At 40.8% G+C, this 6391-nt stretch overlaps 1 long non-coding RNA gene across 1 annotated transcript; it reads right to left on the reverse strand.

The window, feature by feature from the left end:
• Positions 1-753: 753 nt before the first annotated feature.
• LOC107796623 (uncharacterized) lies at positions 754-6122 on the reverse strand. Its single transcript, XR_001650445.2, has 2 exons — positions 5761-6122; positions 754-1195 (listed from the first exon to the last, which is right to left on the reverse strand). It is a non-coding gene; the product is annotated as an uncharacterized LOC107796623 (long non-coding RNA).
• Between the last annotated feature and the right edge of the window lie 269 nt (positions 6123-6391).

Genomic DNA, 6391 nt, shown 5'->3' on the forward strand with positions numbered 1-6391 from the left:
TGATGGTCCCAAGAATAATGCTCTTTGATTAAGGTCATGTCAACCACCACAAGTTGAAACATTACCTCCTCCCAACCACTTTTCTACACGAATAGATGCCATCTGATATCTTTGTCGATGTCCAACAAAATCTTCAATGTTCAAGTTACCCTCACCATATATAAGATGTATTCCTCACTAAATAAAATTTAAAGTCTTTCAATATCCTCAGTGTTTTTTTAGTTTGCATGCTCGAATAGTAATTTGCCCATGAGAGAAACCACTCAAATTATGTCGCATTTGGAACGTCGCCACTGCGCACAATGCTCACTATGAAATGCTGGAATGTGTTTACTAAGGTAGCTAGATTTTGAAGGGGAGCCTTGGCGTAACTGATAAAGTTGCTGCCAATCAAGAGATCACGGGTTTGAGCCGTGAAAATAACATATTGCAAAAATGCTTGGTAAGGCTACGTACAATCAACCCTTGTAATTTGGTCATTTTCCGAACCCCGCGCATAGCAAGAGCTTAGTGCACCGGGCTGCCCGGACAGCTGGATTTTGCGCGTGACTCAACTCAGAAAATTATAGGAAGGGATAGTGGCCACAGTTGTAACAACTGACAGAGTACACATAGCAGAACCATACCTCATTTTAATGCTGCATTTTGTAAGTGACCCTAAAGATGTTATGGTCATTTGTTAGGACAACAAACAAAACCCCGAAGCCATCTGCAGGCTTCATAACAAAATAAGTCATACTTACCAAAACATAATTAATTAAACCTTTGCCTTGGCTGATATACTTATTGGAAATAATATCAAACTGAAATAGAAGCTTTCTGAGTCCCCATCAATATGGTGTATTTCACATGTGGCCAAGTTGAAAAGAACGAAAATAATTTGAGAACAGCAAAGGAGATCCTAGAGGTTGTCAATTGAGCATCAGAATATTTTCAGCGCCATATCAACATGTAAATTGTGTGATCCGGCACACCAAGAAAGCTACTCAATGTCATATATATTACGAACATTAAATAAGTAACTCGCGTGGTACAGATGAATTCGACATAGATCACCAGTGCAACAACTTCATTCCTCTCCATATCGCAGTGTCCAAAATAAGAAGGAAAGAATCTCTAAACTGGAATAAACCAGCAGTTTTGCATTTCATAAGAACTTGGACTCTATTGATCTGGATATAGCTTATTATTAAACCTGAAAATCAAAACAAATTTAATGGTCAAAGGAATGGTTCAGGAAATTAGACAATTGCAGGCTTTCATGCATGTGTTTTGGGGCTGGGCGGGGACTAAATATGCCATTTCTATATACATTATTCGACATAAATATTTCGATAGACAATACTAATGGACACCCATTTATTCTTCAACAGTAGTATTTCAACTTTTATAGGGTCCCAACTTTTCTAAGAGCATGTGTTTCGCAAATTGGAGATTCACAAAAGACACAAAAGAAGGGACATCTTTGCAGTTGCCGAAGTATCGAGGCGAATGTGCGATCCATGCTTGCACATGAGAACCTCAAATAGCAAAGCAATCCTCAAATGTCGTCTTCTTCTACTTCCATTTCATTTTCCTTTTCCCTTATGATGTTTCACTTTCAAGCTTAAAACCAATGAAAATCTGCACATCTATCTTTAGTTTTTCGCATATTAGAAAAGTTAGAAAAGATCAACTAGAACTTATGAATAACCTAAACAGAAAAAGATATTTTTGTCAACATCGATAACTATGAAAATGAGATAGCTGGTAACTTGGCCAAAAAATGCTTCAGCGTACTAATGAACAACCTCGAGAACATCCAGGTCGATACTTCAGTATGCAATCAATGGGTCTCATAAATTGCACATTACCTACTAAGATCCAGATTGGTTGAGGAACAACAGAAATCAAATTTAAGTTCAGAGAATACAGGGCTGCTCATAGTACGAAAGATCCAGATTGGGATGAAAAGTTCCAGCCAGTTATCCACTGCTAGATCAACTAAATTGTTGGGACAAGTGACCACAATTCATTCCTGTCACACCCCCACACCCCCCCCGCCCCCCTACCCCCCCCCCCCCCACACACACAAGAATGCACTCAACAATGTAAACACATTACTTTGTATAACTTTTTCCTAGAAAACCTTTCCTTCCAAAGAATTTTCTTGGCAACAGATTTTCTCTTCCAAGTATTCACCTACTCTAAAGGAGCCCGTTTTCCAGCATCAGTATACACAAATATAGGTACTTCCTACAACAACAATATACCAGTGTAGTCCCAGAAGTGGGGTATGGGGAGGGTAGAGTCTGCACAGACCTTGCCCCTACCTTTAAGAAGGCAGAAAGACTGTTTCTAGTAGACTCTCGGCTTAGGAAAGATAAATGGAAGGGGCATAGGTACTCCCTATGCAATAGCAACAACAACATACCCAGTATTATCCCACATCGTGGGTTCTTGAAATGGTAGTATGTACGCAAACATTACCCCTACCTTGTGAAGGTAGAGAACCTATTTCCAATAGACCCTCGGCTCAAAAAAACATAAGTACCACATTAATTAAAAGATAGACAAGGAGGGACAACACCAAAAAGCCATGTAAAAGCAGCATAAAAACAACACGATAATAAGATGATCAAAATGAAAGAAAATGACGGGTAGTCATAGATACCTACTACCAACAGAATGCGAGAGTGTGTACTAATACTACTGGTATGAATAATTTACCACCTACCCTACTACCCTCATCCCGACCTCCACACCTTTCTATCAAGGATCATGTCCTCGGTCAGTTGAAGTTATGTCATGTCTTGCCTAATCACCTCTCCCCACTTCTTCTTCGACTTACCTCTATCTCTCCGTATGCCCTCTAATGTCAACCTCTCACACCTCTTCATCGGGACATCTGTGCTCCTCCTCCTCACATGTCCAAACCACCTAAACCTCGCTTCTTGCATCTTGTCCTCAATGGGGGCTACACTCACCTTGTCGCGAATAACCTCATTCCTAATTCTATCTAACCTGGTGCGCCTGCACATCCATCTCAACATCCTCATCTCTGCTACCTTCATCTTCTAGACATGGGCGATCTTGACAGGCAAACACTCAGCCCCAAACAACATAGTCGGTCTGACCACCACTCTGTAGAACTTACCTTTAAGTTTTGGTGGCACCTTCTTGGCACACAAAATACCAGAAGCGAGTCTCCATTTCATCCATCCCACCCCAATGCGATGTGTGACATCTTCATCAATCTCCCTATCCCCTTGGATAATAGACCCAAAGTACTAAAACTTCCTCCCCTAAGAATGACTTGCGAGTCCAGCCTAACCTCCCTTTCTCTCCCTGAGTCTCACCACTAAACTTACACTCCAAGTATTATGTCTTAGTCCTACTCAACCCGAAACCTTTAGACTCCAGGTATGCCTCCACACTTCTAACCTCGCGTTCACACCACCTCGCGTCTCATCAATCAATACAACATCATCTGCAAATAATATGCACCACGGCACCTCCCCTTGGATGTGGCGCGACAGAACATCCATCGCCAGAGCAAACAAAAAAGGGCCGAGTGCCGACCCCTGGTGCAACCCCATCATGACCGGAATATGGTCTGAGTCCCCTCCTACCGTCCTCAGTCGGGTCTTTGCTTCATCATACATGTCCTTAATCATCCTAATGTAGGCAACAGGTCCACCTCGAGCCTCCAAACACCTCCACAAATCCTCCCTCGGGACTTTATCGTACACTTTTTCTAAGTAGATGAACATCATATACAAGTCCCTCTTCCTCTCCCTATATAGCTCCATCAAACTCCTAACAAGGTGAATGGCCTTTGCAATCGAGCGCCCCGGTATAAACCCGAATTGGTTCCCCAAAATACACACTCCTCCTCACCCTTAGCTCCACCACCTTCTCTCAGACTTTCATAGTATGGCTAAACAGCTTGATACTTCGATAATTATTGCAATTTTGAATATCACCCTTGTTCTTGTATAAAGGAACCATCATGCTCCATCTCCACTCCTCGGACATCTTCTTGGTTTCAAAAATAACATTAAATAACTTAGTGAGCCACTCTAAGCCCACCTTGCCCGCACTCTTCCAAAACTCCACCGGGATTTCATCCGGCCCGGTCGCTTTGCCCCTGGTCATCTTACGCATAGCCCCTCCAACCTCCTCAACTAATCCGCCGCCTACAATATCCAAAGTCGCAACGACTCCCGGAGAGTTCTAAATCACCGAGTACAATATTCTTATCCCCCACCTCGTTCAAGAAACTATGGAAGTAGATCTGCCATCTCCGACGGATAAGCCCCTCATCCAACAAAACTCTACTTCTTCGTCCTCGATGCACTTCACTTGGTCCAAGTCACGGGCCTTCCTTTCTCTCACCTTGGCTAACCTAAACAACCTCTTATTCTTACCTCGCTCTCGAGTTCTTCAGACAAATGACCAAAAGCTGCAGTCTTGGCCGCCGTAAATGCTAATTTCGCCTCCTTCTTAGCTAATTTATATTGCTCCTTATTCACCCTTCTCTCCTCCTCGTCTACACTTTCCACTAGGTTTAGATACATCACTTTCTTGGTCTCCAATTTTTCTAACACCTCTCCATTCCACCACCAGTCTCCTCTGTGTCCATCAGAGTAACCCTTCGAGATCCCTAATACCTTTGTAGCGACTACCCTAATGCACTGTGTAGTCGTGGTCCAAATAGATGCAATAGCCGGAAAACAAACTCTTACCTTATAAATGGCATTCAAGCTTAAATATTGGATCCGCCTCTGTTTACCAATCACAAGAAAAGATGAAATTAAAGATAGAAGATGCCTACCGAGATTAGAGAAGATACTTCTCCTACTATAAGGCCCTTTGTATTCACGGACTACTAAACAGTCATCATTAAAGTACCAATAAACTAGAGATTTTTCTTTTTCAAATTAGCACTCGGGATACTATTCCAGACCACAATTTCTTTCTTCAAAAGGAACCCGAGCCAAAAACTGTTCTCAACACTAGAACTTTTAGCAAGGATATGGTCTAGCTTTGGAGACGAATCCAATTGCAGCCGAGGTCTAAAATTTTTCCATTCTACAATTCACTAAACAAACTCCAAATTAACCAAACATTCGAATAATCAAAGACAGTACTTGGGGTCATTCAGAAACCCCTATGAAATGAACTTCCCAATTGATGCAGGTGACTTGAAACCCATTCGTCATATAGTTTGTGAAATGCTGAGAGAGATCCACTGTCTCAAATCAAACAACTACGCCTCGATCCCATGCAATTTGGGTCTGGGTATATGAATCATCACTGTTCATGAGGCTTCATTTAAGCTTGCTTTCTCAAATCAATGGAAACCAATATGTCCTACTCAGGGGCGAAGCCACCTTTCGATAAGGGCTTCGCCGAGATATTACGAAAACTAACACTGCATATATAAGTAATATATTAGATTTTAGATGTATATGACATATATCAAACGCCCTTTGTTGGAATTTTTTATTTTACTTCTTTCAAGTCTCAACACCCTTTGGTAAAAATTATGGCTTCGCCACTGCTTTCTATAGAAAGATTTTCAGCAAGAAACTGACTTGAAAGTTATAAAGTTTAAGCCTTTTATCTTTCTAAATGGTTCAGGCCTCTTAAATCTCCCATAATTTCGGATCCTAACATTCACAATTATCACAAATACAAATAGTTAAGCTCAGGTGTAACAACTGAGTCAAATGATACGGAAAACGAAATGGGTAGCTAAGGAAATATAAGAATTACCTGGATAGATCAAATCCCGACCATTTTGAAGAGAGCGTAGCAGAGGAAACAAAAGAATACAAAGAGGAATACATAATCTACAAACACAAAGAATTTGGTGGATCCATGGTTTCTCTTCACCCTCTTCTTCTGATTTGAGGCGTCTTCGTTTGACTCCACCTTTCCCATTATTCTAATTCCCAAACAAAACCGCAGATCAATGAATTTATTTTGTAGCAATAGATCTGCCTCTCGCTGCTCTGCTTCTTTGTTTCTTTTTAGTATACCCGCGCTTTGTCGCTCGCATATGCACCGCACGTGACTCAGATTTGCGGCTGGGCCTGTGCCTTCCTTTGAACACTAGCCGTTGATCTTATTTACTAGATTCCTTTCATTTGCATACATGTTGGAATTAGTCGTAATAGGACTAGTTATAATGCGATTGGTTATTCTGATAGTAATTTTTATTGATTATTTGGTATATTATATTATTCATACAATTATCAATTTGCTGCTTTATTCTGAAATTACTGTTTCATCCTTTGATAGGTATAAGTTATCTCGATACTATTTTTAATCCTGAGATAACTTATTCAAGGATTAATAACCAAATAAGGAAGAAGGTGATACTAAATTTTTATTCCAAAATTAT

This window comes from Nicotiana tabacum, chromosome 10 (genome assembly GCF_000715075.1).
Source record: "Nicotiana tabacum cultivar K326 chromosome 10, ASM71507v2, whole genome shotgun sequence".
In the NCBI taxonomy this organism is placed as follows: Eukaryota; Viridiplantae; Streptophyta; class Magnoliopsida; order Solanales; family Solanaceae; genus Nicotiana; species Nicotiana tabacum.